Below are 17,234 nucleotides of genomic sequence, written 5' to 3' on the forward strand. Positions count from 1 at the left end.
CTGGATAGGGGAGAGAAAATATAATGAAAAGCTCATGGGTTGGGATAAGGACAAGGAGAGATCACTCACCAACTACCGTCACGGGCAAAACAGGCTCAACTTGGGGAAAATCAGTTTAATTTATTACCAGCCAAATCAGAGTAGGATAATGAGAAATACAACCTAAATCTTAAAACACCTTCCCACCACCCCTCCCTTCTTCCCAGGCTCAACTTCACTCCCAGTTTTCTGTAATTCCTCCCCCTGAGCAGCACAGGGGGACAGGGAATGGGGGTTGCGGTCAGTTCAACACATCGTCTCTGCTTCTCATTCGTCTCAAGAGGAGGACTCCTCACACTCTTCCCCTGCTCCAGCATGGGGTCCCTCCCATGGGAGACAGTCCTCCACAAATTTCTCCAATGTGGGTCCTTCCCACAGGCTGCAGATCTTCACAAACTGCTCCAGCGTGGTCCCTTCCATGGGGTGCAGTGCTTCAGGAGCAGACTGCTCCAGTGTGGGTCCCCCACGGGGTCACAAGCCCTGCCAGAAAACCTGCTCCAGCGTGGGCTCCTCTCTCTCCACGGGTCCACAGATCCTGCCAGGAGCCTGCTCCAGCACAGGCTTCCCACAGGGTCACAGTCTCCTTCGGGCACATCCCCCTGCTCTGGTGTGGGGTCCTCCCTGGGCTGCAGGTGGATATCTGCTCCACCGTGGGCCTCCATGGGCTGCAGGGCACAGCTGCCTCACCATGGTCTTCACACAGGCTGCAGGGGAATCTCTGCTCCGGTGCCTGGAGCACCTCCTCCTCCTCCTTCTTCTTCCCTGACCTTGGTGTCTGCAGAGTCATTCTTCTCACATATTCTCACTCCTCATTCCAGCAGCAGTTTGTGTCCTGGTGGGGTTCCCCCACTTCTTAACTCTGTTATCCCGGAGGCACTAACACCATCGCTGATTGGCTTGGCCTTGGCCAGCAGTGGGTCCATCTTGGAGCTGGCTGGCATTGGCTCTGTCAGACATCGAAGAAGCTTCCAGCAGCTTCTCACAGAAGCCACCCCTGTAGTCCCCCCAATACCAAAACTTTGCCATGCAAACTCAATACAGCCCCTTTTATAAATTGAAAGACCACAATAAAGTCTCCCCAGAGCCTTCTCTTCTCCAGGCTGAACAGCCCCTACTCTCTCAGCCTTTCTTTATAGGAGGGGTGCTCCAGCCCTCTGACCATTTTTGTGGTCCTCCCCTGGACCTGCTCCAACAGGTCCATGTCCTTCCTGTGCTGAGGGTTCCAGAGCTGGACACAGTACTCCAGGTGGGGTCTCACCAGAGCAGAGTAGAGGGGCAGAATCACCTCCCTCGACCTGCTGGCCACCCTTCTTTTTCTGCAGCCCAGCATATGATGGGCTTTCTGAGCTGCAAGCGTACATTGCAGGGTCACGTCAATTTTTTGTCCACCAGTATCCCCAAGTCCTTCTTGGCAGGGCTGCTCTCAATCCCTTCATCCCCCAGCCTGTATTGATACTGTGGGTTGCCCTGACCCAGGTGCAGGACCTTGCACTTGGCCTTGTTGAACCTCATGCAAATGTCTTGCAGCCTAGGGCATCTTCAAAACTGCCCTTCTGCAGGCAACTGAATCCAGCTCCCTGCCTGCAACTGAGCTTCAGAAAGTAGGTATCTGAAAGTAGGTTTCTAAATGTTGGTGACCCAGCAGGAGCTGGTGTTTCAGTGCCCCTTTTGGTCACTGGACATCAGTATTGAACAACATGAGTGTTAGAGGCACAGTTCATTTCTAGATCCTTAAGAGTGAAATCCTAAATTTATGTGTCTTAAACTATGGGTGAATCTCATCCCCTGGATGCCACTCTTTCCCCAAGACAGTCTACTCCATTTCATGCTCAGCAACTCCTGCAGTCTTCCCTAAGAGAAAAGCAGACACTGAGCCCTCAGGAGCCCTCTCCGCCATCAGAAGAATGCAGTTGTAGGAAGAGGACAGTGCTATGACCAAGAGATATGACAAAGGACAGAAGAGGCGATGGCTGAAGGAAAGGGCCCTCCCATGTAAAGAGGAAAAAGCATGAGACTCATACCCAGGATGGCAGAGCAGGTGAGATGGCAAGGAGTCAGTACAGGCAGCATACAGCACACACACCATTGGTTTGGAAAAAGTCCTTCAGACCTACTAGCTGGTGTCAGCAGATATGGTTATTTTATATAAGAAACATTGTAAATTCCAAAATCAGCACTGATCAGCTGCTCCCTTGGAGCTGGGGAGCAGGGTGCCATGGGGACCTCAGGGATGAGTGTTGTAGGCAGAGCCAGGGCCAATAACAGGTCCACCAACAGCCCCTGACACTTTGGGGGAGCAACAAACTGGGGGCCCAGCCTGGCCAGGGGCAGCACAGAGTCAGGGCTGAACACAGGCACTCCTGCAGCATTTCTGGAGCTGGGATGGGGTATGGCTGAGCTGACATGGGGTCTGGGGTCCTGGGTGGGCTGTCCCAGGTGTGGCCCATTGAGGACAATAAGGCCTGGTGGTGCCCTTAGGGCTATGCACCATAAGTCAGTATCTTTAATAATGTCAAAAGTTTTCTTACTGAATCCCTTTAGTGTCCTAGATCTACGGGGGAGCTGAGTACAAACAAGCCAAGACACACACTAAAAATAACTGCATGAAATCTGTACACAGCCATGTACCTTTTCCCAGCGGCATGTCTAACATCAACTTGCCTCTCTTGCTACAGTCAAAGACTCAGCTACAAATGAAGTTCAGATGGTCCACATGGAAGTGACACTACCTCCTAAAGGCTGAATCATGCAAGCATTTTTAGACCAGAGAGATATTTTGCTTTTCCCTATCCAGCTCTGGAGGTGTTGACTACCCCTTGTCAGAAACCATTGCCCAACCTGACAGTGGAACAACGCCTTAATTCTTCTCAGGCAGACTCAGACTGATTGTCTTACACAGTTTAAATCTTTGGTCGAAGACTACCTGACTGATTTTGCCTACAGCAAATTAGGAAGCACATGCATGTGTTACTTTGCAGGTCTATAGGCCCAAACCTTGCTCTTACTAATGTAAATGCCTGCCTTAGCTGTTTAATTTCTGAGGTTGAAAAAGCCTGTCAAATAGGGTTTTTTACTATACATATATATTTATATAATGAAAGTGTCTGCTTTTGTCTGTTAGAATGTGTAATAAGGCATTGAATAATAAGGGGTTTCCCTGTTATGTCAGTTGCATATTTAGATTGCCACTGTTTATGCTAATTTTTAATTAACAGATGGTATTTATTTTATTTCTGTATTCTCAGTTATTTGCTGTGCTCCTTGGCAAAGTTAGATATCAAGTTAAATGGGGAGAAGGTTCTTGAATCTGTGGGGGATGGCAGAGAAGAGGGGCACAGACAGAAGAGAGCTGGGAGCCTGTACTTCCTCCAGAAAGCCTGAGGGTCTTTGGTGAGGTCCAGAAAGCCAGTGGCCAGGCCTGGGAGGGGATGGGAAGAATTTCCCAGGGGGCAGAAGGGACTGGGAAAGCTGTGGCTTATTCAGGCTTCCACAGCCTCCAAAATCTGGTGCATGGATCAGCAAGTCCACAGCTAGAGAGGACTAGTGCATTCATCCGGCTGTGCAACAAGGGCTCATAACTGAAAATGTATAAGGTAAAATCTTAGGAGCTGTTCAAACCCAACCAGGAAGATGCCTACAAAAAAAAAAAAAAAAAAAAAAAAGGCACCCCAGAATCCCTAATCACCAGAGAAACGCCAAAGGAGCTGCTTGCAGATAGTAAGGTAATCATTTGGGCAATTTTGATATTGATTGCTCAGATCCTGTGTACTTCCATTAAATGAATCTCAGCTTTGACAGACATGCAGTTTGGGCTCCACTGAAGGCAAAGCAGTAAATCTGAACCTGTAATTAAGTATAACAGGTCTAGCAAGTCAGTAACCTCCAGCAAGATGGGATAATGTGCATCCAGGGGTTGTATCTCCTTCCATTGGCTGAGTTGTATCTGGAAACTGACATTTACTTATGCACTATGTTCAACCAAAAAAAAAGCACCTCTGCCAAAATAAGAGGGTCCATGGAGTTTTTAAGATGGTATAATTATACTACTTTATATTCACCAGTCTCAGCAGTGTGATTTGTATAGAGTGGCAAAGGGGAGGGCTTATGGGGGTCATCTGCAGCCTTCTGCATTCTGCAGAAAAGACAACTGTTACAGTAGACCAAAAACTCTTCATGGCAGGGATCTCATTATCTCTTCATTTTCTTTCTGTAACTTTTTCAAACTCCACTTTTGATGAATATGAACCTGTTTGTAGATGTTTGATTTTAGACAAAAAGAAAAGCAAAGTCTGCTCACTGACAGACACTGCTCAGAGTGCAAGCCAGAACTACAAATGAGAGTGGTGTTGGCTTTCCTTCAGGTGCATTGCTACAGCTAGACTGCACTACATCTGCCTCAATATCTTGCAGCAGGAGACACTGCTACTATTCCCTCACTTTCCTGAATTTTCAATCCATCCACAAAGCTAATGAAAAAAGTGTCATGCTCAGCCTTTTTTTTTATTAAAAGATATTGGCAATGACTTAACTTTTTAAAAAAGTTACGGTTGCATTCATTGCTATCACGCTTTTTTTTTCAGCTCTGCAGTTTTCCTCTTGATATGAAGCTGCATAATGGCTTTGTGCCCCTTAAAGTTGTCAACCAAAACCTGCTGCAACACTTACCTAATTAAGCTCTAGTACTAAGATGGGTCCTCCGATATCAATCCTTACTATGTAGGTTATATCAGCTGAAACCTTGACCAATGCCAGGTGGTTTCTGTATTTTTGGTCTCCCAGGTAGAATTTTCAAATAATCTCCAAGCTGCACCTAAAGAGACCACAGCTTGCCTGCTGTTAGGTGACCGTGAGCCTGCTGTGATGGCTGTTAGAACTAATTGAGAGGCACATCATTTTCATAGATAATAGGGCCACAGGGACTACTAGATCATGTCCTCTCAAGTTACATATATATCACAGGCTGTTGAGTTTCACAATGTTACCTTTGCATTCAGCCTAGCCAATATTTTTAAGCTGATCAAAGCTATATTCCTGGCCCCCTTCGATGAGAGCAATGCCCTCCCTGGCCTGAGAGAAACAGCTTGCTTATTTTGGGGCCCCAAGAGAAAGAGCAATGACCCTTGGATGCTTACCAGGCCACACATGTATCCGTCACATGTACCACTGTGACATCAGTAAATCCACGGCAGTCTTTGCTGTCATGGAGGCCATCCATCATTTAGGCTACTGGTCACATATACATTGTTGTGCAATTTAGGAGGGGAGACACTACACTGGGCTCATCAACAAAACCGATGTCCTGACCAAGGACAGTTTTTGGATGATATAACCAAAGTGATATAATTTAAACATCCTCAAGGGACTGGCCAACATTATGAGTATTTATTGCACACGGACATAGCAGAGATGTACATAATCTTCTCACGTTTTGGAAAGCCATCCTCAGCCTGCTGGGTCAGGCCAGCTTCCTCGCTCTGCCCAGTTACACAAAATGTTAGGAAAGCACATATCTGCTTTGTTAGCAACACTATCTTGTTACCCCAGCGTATTGCAGCTATACTAAGCAGCAGAGCACAAGTAAATAGTTCACCTCTGTCCTCCCGTCTTGCTGAGTTTTAATGGTGTTCAGCACTGCTGATGGGAATGGAGGCAACTTTATCCAGGGGGATTTGAGGAGAACTGAGTGCTTTTGCATATCATCACCTGTTCTAACACCAACTTTTCACAGTCTTGGTGGCTAGGAGGCTGTGGAAGAAATGGTTGTGGGTGACACAAGGCCCACGGGTATTGCCAGACCCACCACTATCAAGGGACAATCATGACCAATATATGTGTCTCCACCTTGACTCAAGATTCTGGACTGACCTCATTCCTTGATACCTTTTTTTTTAAGCTGCTTTCTCCACCATCCATATTCACTCTGGAAGCTCAACCAGGTGGTGGAACAGCTTCCTCTCTTCACAGTGCCTTCTAAAAGAAGCTGTATTTCCCAATACAGCCTGCAAGAGAAGGTCATCAAACCTGATCATTCCTGATGTATGCTTAAGCTCATGAGGCCCAATTTCCTCTTGTATGTTAATTTTCTGGATTATTTTGGATATTCCCACATGGCTTTCACTATGTTCCCACTAGAGCTCTTTGCCTCATGGGGTAAATATACAGGCCAGGTCACAAAAAATGTCAGCTTTTAACCTTAATGCTGCTCCCTCAGGCACTGTTGGGGTCTGTTACATATGTTCAGCATAAGTTTGAGCAAGGTGGTGCCCCAGAGTTACAATAGTCCTTGATACTTGTTTGGAGATTCTTGGACCCCACCACATATGTCACACCCACTGGTTTATTTCCTGAAATGTCAACAAAGGCCTGTCAACTACCCTCTTTCCTGAGGGAAGCAACAGCCCAGTCTCCAAACAGCCAGAGTTCGTAATGGCTAGGTACAGGACCCACAGAAGGGAATTTGCACTCTGTGCACCAGGAAGCAAGGGCAATGAAGGAGCAGATAGACCTAAGGGCCTTCTCAAAGCTGCTGAATCAAGAGTGGAAAGGTTTGAAGGGGAAAGACCCTTCCTTACAAAAAGGAGTTTTTGGCATGAAGTGAGCCCTAACAGGCAGACTAGAAATGACACAGATTTTTCTTTTCCTTCTTGGAGATCAAGAAGCCATGCAGAGCATACACAGAGACTTGTCCTTTTTGAGACATCTAAGATTACTTAGATTTCATTTATATAAGAGCCAATTCCTTTCTGGGGCCCCAGGCAGAATATTCAAAGAAAGATGGGAAACATAAAAACAGACTACCTCCTGGCTTGGATTATTAGAAAATCAATCATTCTGGTGTGAATGGGATCTGTTAGATTTAGTTGATGCGTCTAGAAGGGAATGCAAGCTCTCCTTCTGCCTTCACAGCCATTTTCTTCATTTATCTCTTAATTAACTTTTCAGAGCAAATCAAGAACAGAAAACAACCCATCTTTCCCTCCTGTTTCAGAAACTATTCTTTAATATTTACTGTCAGAGGCTCAAGATTTGTTTAGCACTCTGCAGTTAAGTGAGGAAGAGCAAAGCAGTTATCAGGGTGTATTAAAAAAACTTGAACTATATCATAATCCTGTAAAGAATGCAATTTGAAATATATTTTCATATAAGAAGTGAAAAAGTAAGGGAAACTCTTGGACTTCATAATGTTGCTCAGTGCCTGAGGTACCTTGGGTATTGCTGCAGGCCTTGCAGTCACAACTCTGCAGCCAGCCTTTCACTGCTGGCTCCACACGCTCTCACTCAGACTGCCAAGGCAGCATTTTCCAGAGCCATCAGGGCTGTATTTTTCCCTTGTTGCTCTCATACTATTGCTCTCGTGTTGTGATTCTCATGGCCTTGCACCTACAAACCCTGTTAGTGTCATTATAGCAGATTCGCATTTTTCCATTGGCATGAGAATCCCACCTTTATTCCCCCCATTTTCCTATCCTTGGTTGCAGCTTTTGGTTTACACTATGGGAGCCAATAATATGCATGCACTGAGCTTAACAGCCAAGAGCAGCACCTACCCCTCATCAAAGCATGCTCTCATCAATGCTAATAACACCGTAAGCAAGAACAGCAAGAGAGGGTTTGAGCAGGTCCTGAGAAAGAGTATTAGTCACCACAGGAAACATTTTGGGGGGGGTGGACCCTGCTGCACTGGAGAAGGCACCGGGGGAGGATGAGGACCCGCATCACTTATTCTCCTGGCTTGCCCTGGGGAAAGCCTTTTAGCTTTTTCTTTCACTCGCCCTCTCTTCTTCTGTTTCTATTTTTCCCCCAAAGTAACTTCCACAATTACAGACAATGTATGTTAGCAGCTATAGACCCTGATAAGAAATGTCTGAGCATGTGAACCTGGCTCAGCATCCTTTGTGAAGCAATAACAAAGCTAAGTCCCCAGTGTTAGAGATACCGTCTTGGTAGGCTTGTGCAGTTCCTGAGTAGAGTATAATGGGGATTAGAGAAAAAGGCAATTAGAAGAGCCAGAGCGGAGGAGACAGCCTCAGATGAGGAATCAAGGCTTGGAAGTAAAACCAAGACAATACAGAAGTTCACTGAACTATGAGATCATAAACCATTAAGATTATATAAAGCTAGGACAAAACTTCCAGTCAAAAGCCTAAAAACTGCAGTCAGAGTGAGTTTGTGAAAAACAGCATGAAAATTGTTCAAAGGGTAGCAGCACAGACATTAGAAATGTTCAGTCTTCAGCCAGGTTTGGTGTTTTTAAGAGGCAAAATCATTTTACGAAAGTCTGCAGACATGGACTGACAGTACTGAAAAAGAAACAAAGTGAAAGTGCTGTAATAATCTATATCGTCGTTAGCATTGCTTCACCAATAGTCAAGACTTTTGCAAGCAGGGAATCAAGAGAATTTGTTCTGCCAACTGTTTAAGATACAGCTACATCCAGGGAGTACAATAACATATAATTATTAACATATTAACTTATAATTGTTAACATTATTAGCATATTATTATCCAAATATAATTATTAATGATAAAGCTTTGGTAGGATTCAGTGTTTATTTCTGCTGAAAATTAACAGTTACAATCAGTGCTTCAATGTTGTTCATTAAATTTGGTGTGCTAGATAACAGACTACAGTCTTACTGTTTGGAGGTTGAATGCTCTGAAAAACTGAATGATTTCAAACACTTTTTTTCACATTCTGTATAGCAATAATCTTGCCTGCTTGTGGAAGCAGTGTGAAAAACATACCAAAGTTATTTTAAGAGGCCAAGGAACCTAATTCAAACTGCTATGAATTTGGCACCACTCAGTTATAGGGCAGTCCCTGCTTCCAGGGGACTTTTTTAATATAAAGCTTGGAATTTCATCTGGTTACTAGCTACTGAAGTTAAAAGCAGAGAAAATGTGAACTCCTATAACCACCATTGTTGTGGTTTAACCCCACCCAGCAACTCAGCACCACACAGCCACTCACTCCCTCCCCCTGCAGTGGGATGGGGGAGAGAATCAGAAGAGTAAGAGTGAGAAAACTCGTGGGTTGAGATAAAGACAGTTCAATAGGTAAAGCAAAAGCCACGCACACAAGCAAAGCAAAGCAAGGAATGCATTCACTACTTCCCATGGGCAGGCAGGTGTTCAGCCATCTCCAGGAAAGCAGGGCTCCATCACGTATGACGGTGACTTGGGAAGACAAACGCCACAACTCCAAACGTCCCCTCTTCCTTCTTCTTCCCCCAGCTTTATATGCTGAGCATGACGTCATATGGGATATCCCTTTGGTCAGTTGGGGTCAGCTGTCCCAGCTGTGTCCCCTCCCAACTACTTGTGCACCCCCAGCCTACTCACTGGTGGGGTGGGGTGAGAAGCAGAAAAGGCCTTGACCCTGTGCAAGCACTGCTCAGCAATAACAAAAACATCTCTGTATTATCAACGCTGCTTTCAGCACAAATGTAAAACATAGCCTGATACTAGCTACTATGAAGAAAATTAACTCTATCCCAGTCAAAACCAGCACAACCATGTAAAAGCAGAGTGGATTATGGTCCAGAATCACATCACTTATTACCTTGGCAGGTCCTGTGAGGTGTTAAGGAAGGACCGGAGACCAGGAGCTGATGCAGGAGGCCCTTTGGCTCTTCTGCAAGAGGCAATGGAGCCCTGAGTCCACGTGGCCCTTTGACAGGATGGCTTGTTTTGAACTGAAACAGTAGTGTTTTAGAGTGAGTCGCCACTATGATGCCAACAGGGAGAAGATCTCTCATATAGATTTTTCCATGTATAGGTCAGTTAGCAGACACCTGGCTGCTCTCACATGACTGTCCTGGTTTTGGCTGGGATAGAGTTAATTTTCTTCCTAGTAGCAGGCACAGTGCTGTGTTTTGGATTTAATAGGAGATGAATGTTGATAACACACTGATGGTTTAGTTGTTGCTAAGTACTGCTTGTGCTAGTCAAGGACTTTTCAGCTTCCCATGCTCTGCCAGGTACACAAGAAACTGGGAGGGGGCACAGCCAGAATAGTTGATCCAAACTGACCAAAAGGGCTATTCCATACCACATGACGTCATGCTCAGTATATAAACTGCGGGGGGGTTGGCCAGGGAGCAGCGATTGCTGCTCAGGAACTGTCTGGGTATCGGTCGTCAGGTGGTGAGCAATTGCATTGTGCATCACTTGCTTTGTATATTATTATTACTATTATTATTATATTGTTATTATTATTATTTTACTTTATTATATTTCAATTATGAAACTGTTCTTATCTCAACCCAGGAGTGTTTCTCACTCTTACTGCTCCGATTCTCTCCCCCATCCCATCGGGGTAGGGGGAGTGAGCGAGCGGCTGCGTGGTGCTTAGCTGCTGGCTGGGGCTAAACCACGACAATGACTAAACCAGTATTAGACAGCAACAACTCAGCATGAGTGACAGGTACACTGCCCAGTCCTCCAGCCAGGCTGTAACCACAGCCTTGGTCATACAGCCTTGACCCATAAATGATCTTACAAGGTCACCAGACAATGCCATCCCATAATGTATCACCACACCCAGCTTTCTCCTCCTCCTGCTGTTTTCCGTTTATGAACCCACAGCAGTAATTGCTACAGCAATACTTGTTATTCATCCTTAAATTCCTGAAGATTCACTTTGTGCTATTAAATTTCACCACAGCTGTAACCTCCTAACCTGCAGGGTCATCTACTTTGTACAAAATATTCATATTCTCTTTGATATTAATAGTGCCAACCAGCTTTATGGCATCAGCACTAGAAAATTCATTTGTGAAATGCCAACCTTTTTTGCCAAGGTCACTAATGAAAATAACAGAGCAGATTATTCACAAGATTAATCCTTGAGGGGGAAAATAAAAAACAAACCAAACTTTTTTCTTTCAGTAACATTATCCCATTTCTATAAAGAAATTTGGTACCTGAAACATTAGCTCCTTGCTTGGAGCTGTTGGCCATTATCAAAACTTGTTCTATGTGTATCTTATGAATTATTCCTTGCAGAGGTATAAAATGAAATTTTTAATGTATGAATAATTTCCCTCAGGTTAAGGAGGTTTTGTATATGTAGAGAAGGAATTTGGAAAATCTTATGGCCAAGTCACTTCTGCAAAGCCAAGTGCCTTTATTTACTGTTGTAAGATTCACATTTATGTAAGTTTTTCATGTATAAGGTCTTTGAATTTCTAGAAACAAATATATAGGGGGTTTAGACCAGATGACATCAAACAGATCAAACAGAGCTAAATCATATATACTAGAAGACTGGCCACTGATTTACTAAGATTTCTTTACTTCCCTATTTAGTTTTTCACATTTCACATGCATTTTTCTGATTTCTAGTAGAAATTAAGACTGTTATCATTATTTGAAATTTACAGAGAGTAATTGGTCTAATTGAGACACAAAATGCAATCCCATGACCTTTTAACGTTCTGTGTCACCTTAACACGTTCGGAGTAAACGACAGAACATAAGCAGGGTTGTCTGTATCAATTTGTTTCATGGAAGACTACAAAGAAGTAACCTACAAAACACACGCTTCACCCTGTACCAGATACAACGGGACAAATACACTTCCTTGCCCTGCTCTTTCCTTTCCATCAATACCACAGCAAAGAGCAAAGGCAGCAACGAAGAGAAGTACCAGACCCCTGCTCTCAGTCCTGGGGCAGCTCAAACCTGGGAACTGCCTTGGCTAGCAATGCAAAACCTGTGCTGCATCCCATCTCTCCCAAGTACTAATCATAGTAGCCTACATCTCCCACATATGTTAGATAATTAGCAAGCAGTGCTCTTCAATGAAACCCGCAATTCCCTTTTGCTCTTTTCTTTTAATTAAAACAACTCCCTATCATATTTTCTTGATTTGTCTGAGGTGATAGTCACACTTTTGCCCGTCAGCAAACAGCAGTAATTCCAGTTATCTCTGGCAACCAAATGACACAAGTAAGGGAATAAATCCCTCATGTTAGGGACTATTGTTGATTCATTCTGCAGAGACTGACAGTCGTTCTGATATCATTCCTGAGGTCAGAGTACATAAATAGTAGCTTATGCTGTTTTTTTCCCTCCTAAGCCCATATCTCACATGGGTTCATTTCCTGCAAATGGGTTCATAAAATGCCTTCAGAGAATGTTTAGAGATGAACATCATAATGGGGATTAGTGCTTTTCTGTTTCTGAGTAGTTTTTCTTTCGCCATAGCATCTGGTCTCTTTGGCAGCATGGGAACATGCCATTAGTAAATAATACTACTTAGAAGACTTTTGCATTTCTGGCTGGCAGTCCCTTATGGTCCTCAATATAACTGATAAAAACAATATGGGCAAAAACTTTCCAAAAGGCTGAGGTTGTTTTGGGAAGTGTCAGTGAGACGATGGATTTTGGAAGTATTTAAGTACTGAAACATATTTTTCACAACTCCTTTGCTCATGCTTTATCAACTGTAATGATGAACAGGAGATCAGAGCCATAGTCACATGTCTTTCCACATGTTCCAGGCATGTGACTGAGGGCAAAAGTCTTGGTCACTGATGGGTTGGTCACAAACTATCCTATGGGTTTTCTGCCTGTGCTCAGCACCTCTGGATCCTGGAGAAGTCCTCACTTTACTGCTAGCTTATTCAAAGTTGTCCAAAAGTGGAATGAGACTTTAGATTTTTATTTCTCTGAGGAAGACTAGATTTCAATTTACAAGCCTATTTGGAAGGTCTGATCAATAGGAAGTATAAAATTGCTCCATTAATTTTTCAGCAGAGAACTTACTTAGCTGGAAGATACGGCATATTATTTTTCTTTCCAGATCAAAAATGTACGAGAAATGTAACCAAAACATAATATAGGAGGAATTATTCATGTAACATCATGGAGAAAATAATATGTTTTGGTCAAAATATTTTTTAAAGGAAAACAAAGGAACAAAGGTTCACCTTGAAGTTAAAGCAATACATAAGGAGTCAGGAGATAAAGGTTCATTTCCTGGACCTGATACTTTATAGCTGTGTGACCTTGAGTAGTTCATATATGGCTCACTACTGCTCCCACGGAAGGCAGCGATAAATCCTTCATAACTTTCAGTGATAAAATAGCTAATGCAGTAAAGTGTGAGGCCCTGAAGCACTGTAAGTTGTTAATTTGATGCAGAAGTGTGGAGGGACCTCACAAAGCCAGTTGTGGTCCTTGACTCCATCTCAGGCCAAACTGCACATTGTCTATCTGGGAATTAATTGGCTTTACTCTTTTTCATATAGCTATTTAGGTTATAAAACCCCCAAATATGCAATGCAATGCAATGTAGTATAATACAATATAAAATAATATAACATAATAATTATAATATCAACAATTATAATAGTATAATAATGCAATACAATGTATTTATAATACAATTATGATGGTTTTTATATATATATATAACATCCTTACATAACTTCTAAAAGTTATAAAACAACTTCAAATACATTTTTATTACAGAAAATGTGATAAGCAACAGTAATGCAGAGTAGGTACAAAAGAGAAGTCCTAACTGAGCTGTGGGACTCCAGGATGGTGCACTTACTAAAAGTTCAGGAGGACACTGTTTAAGGTCATGGAAGGGAAATCCACCGACAGTTACTGAATTCATAGTAACCATAACCTACTCAGATTCTCCCCTGATCTGCTAAAAGTCAAAGGCTGGTAGAGTATTCAGGAGAAATATCATATACCTTGTCCTGTTCCTATACTCTACCTGGAAATACAATTTTAGTCACAGTCAGAGACAGGACAGATAGAATCATAGAATCATAGAATTGTTTAGGTTGGAAAAGACCTTTAAGATCATCCAGTCCAGCCATTAACCCACACTACCAAGTCTACTCTAAGCCAATCAAGGGTAGACTAGACTAAACCATGTCCCAGAGTGCCACATCTACCCGTTTTTTGAACACTGCCAGGGATGGTGACTCCACCACCTCTCTGGGCAGCCTCTTCCAATTCTTGACCACCCTTTCCGTAAAGAAATTTCTCCTAATTTCCAACCTAAACCTCCCCTGGCGCAGCTTGAGCCCATTTCCTCTCGTCCTATCGCTAACTACATGGGAGAAGAGACCAACACCCACCTCACTACAACCTCCTCTCAGGTAGTTGTAGAGAGCGATAAGGTCTCCCCTCAGCCTCCTCTTCTCCAGGCTAAACAACCCCAGTTCCCTCAGCCGCTCCTCATAAGGCCTGTGCTCCAGACCCTTCACCAGCTTCGTTGCCCTTCTCTGAACACGCTCCAGCACCTCAATGTCTTTCTTGTACTGAGGGGCCCAAAACTGGACACAGTATTCCAGGTGCAGCCTCACCAGTGCCGAGTACAGGGGCACAATCACCTCCCTGCTCCTGCTGGCCACACCATTCCTGATACGGGCCAGGATGCTGTTGGCCTTCTTGGCCACCTGGGCACACTGCTGCCTCATGTTCAGCCGGCTGTCTACCAACACCCCCAGGTCCTTTTCGGCCAGGCAGCTTTCCAGCCACTCCTCCCCAAGCCTGTAGCGTTGCATGGGGTTGTTGTGACCGAAGTGCGGGACCCGGCACTTGGCCTTGTTAAACCTCATCCAGTTGGCCTCGGCCCATCGGTCCAGCCTGTCCAGGTCCCTCTGCAGGGCCATCCTACCATCCAGCAGATCGACACTCCCACCCAGTTTGGTGTCGTCTGCAAACTTACTGAGGGTGCACTTGATCCCCTCATCCAGATCATTGATAAAGATATTAAACAAGGCTGGCCCCAAAACTGAGCCTTGGGGAACACCGCTCGTGACCAGCTGCCAACTGGACTTAACTCCATTTACAACTACTCTCTGGGCTCGGCCACCCAACCAGTTTTTTACCCAGCGAAGACTACGCCCATCCAAGCCATGAGCTGCCAGCTTCCCAAGGAGAACGTTGTGGGAGACGGTGTCAAAAGCTTTGCTAAAGTCCAGGTAAATGACATCCACAGCCCTTCCATCATCTACCAGGCGGGTCACCAGGTCATAGAAGGAGATCAGGTTGGTCAAGCAGGACCTGCCTTTCATGAACCCATGCTGGCTGGGTCTGATCCCCTGGTTGACCTGTACTTGCCTGTGGAGTTCGCTCAAGATGAACCTCTCCATAATCTTCCCTGGCACCGAGGTCAGGCTGACAGGCCTGTAGTTCCCTGGGTCCTCCTTCCGGCCCTTCTTGTAGATGGGCGTCACGTTGGCAAGTCCCTCCAGTCATCAGGGATCTCCCTTGTTAACCAGGACTGCTGATAGATAGCTGCCCAGAACCGTGTGCAGGTAGTGAACAGACCAGTGTGGTCCCTATATTCTTACAGAGGGAGTCTGTAACTCCAGACTGCCATGGCAAATTGCTTGGGGGGCGGGGGGAAGGGTTGATGCTGTAGGCAATTTAGCACATGGTAATTTTAATCATGTGAATGATCCCTCTGAAATTAGGTCTTAAATCAATAGCATATTTGCTACCTTACAGAAAGCTCTGAAGTTCTGAGAATAAGCCTGGAAAGGAGAAACAGTCCCTGAGCTGCAAACAAACCCCAACGAATGGCTGCACTGACAAGCTGTGAGGGCACAGGGAAGGAGGCGTTAGGGAGTTTTGTCTGGGGAGTAAGTGTGAGCGAAGTGCAAGACAACTGGGAATTTTTGGCCACCATTCTGAATAAGAAGTTATTAAAAACTGGCTGATGAAGCATCCGTGGCCTGGGAAGAGAAAGATCTTGGCTTGATGGCCACCTCTGCAAATGCACAATGATTATCTTCATGCATGCATGGCTGGGGTGAAATCTACCACTTAGGGATGTAGTACTCCAATTTATACAGGGGAAAATCTTTAAAGGGTGATAGAACTTACTGAAACTGGCATAACTAATCAAACAGCACCAGCTTTTAACTGAGGATAGTTTTCTTGCTTGACAGATTTTTTTTTTTTATTTAATGCTTTTGTCTGAAAATTTCCGGTTTACTCATGTTTTCTTTAGAATGCAATCAGAAAACTAAAAAAACCTGTGAGATCAGTTGTTTCTATAGTGCAAAGGCTGGTACAGAGTGGTCTCCTCTTTATTAATACCCTATTTATTAGAAGTATGATTGGAGTACTGAAGCTTCATAAAAGCTTGGTTCAGGGGCCAAGGTCCAAAAGCCTGATAGCACTGCATTACATTTCTTGAGAGAAATAATGTTCACATTTGCCTTGAAAGGAGTAACGTATGGTGGAATTATACAGCTGGTGTGCTGGCCGAGTTCAGCTGTAAAAAAATAATCCGCTCAGTCTGCCCTCAGGTCTGTTCTTGCCATTTGGTGTCAATTGGCCATAAGTGAGAACTATCACTGTGAATCATCAGATAACATTAGGGGGCCTAATCATCTAAGATATTATTTTAGAAAAAAAACCTTTCCGGTGATTTTTCTGCTCAGATAGAATAACTTGTAATAAAGCAAAGGCCATAATTAAAATGTAAGATATGATTTTCTGTCTTGTGTGACCTCTTGGACAATTAAAGGTTTGCACTTCATAGATCTGTAATGATAACTGGATGTCTGTATAGATGCTAGCCTATTGCAGGCCTGAAGTAGGAATAATATTTTGGACTCACTGAAAAAAATTGCTGATTCTTTCAATAAGGTAGGATTTAATTTCAAAGGGTGACTTACATTTCAAGATTAAATGTTGTTCATTTATGAAAACTGTAACAAAAAACTGGATGTGTTATATGCAAAGATAATACGCCTACTTCTAAATGACTCCCAGGAGAAAGCATGGAAATTCTATGCCTGCAGAAAATTACATGTCATTGTATTTAGTGTGCAAGATCAAGACCTAAAAATATCGTTGGCGCATATGTTAGTTAAGAGAGATGCTGGTACTGGGTTGCCCAAGTAGGTGGAAAGAGTTCACGGTCTCTCTGTGATGCAAAAGTATATGTAGATTTTAAAATCTTTTTTTCTCTACAGCTCTTCACCTTTCCCACTGACATTTCCTTAAACATCAGTTCTTTCCTGCACAAAGGATGTATATTTTAGAATTGGCTTGATGTAAGCTGAATTTTTGTCTCAAGCTTACTGTTCATGATAGTGGAGTAAACAATGTGTTTTTTCATGTCTGTGGACATCACTTGAATACAGCCTACCCAAAGTTTTCTGCAATTACATTTATAAAGCATTCAATGAATAAATCACAGAACATGT

The sequence above is a fragment of the Pelecanus crispus genome, chromosome 1 (assembly GCF_030463565.1).
Source record: "Pelecanus crispus isolate bPelCri1 chromosome 1, bPelCri1.pri, whole genome shotgun sequence".
NCBI lineage: Eukaryota > Metazoa > Chordata > Aves > Pelecaniformes > Pelecanidae > Pelecanus > Pelecanus crispus.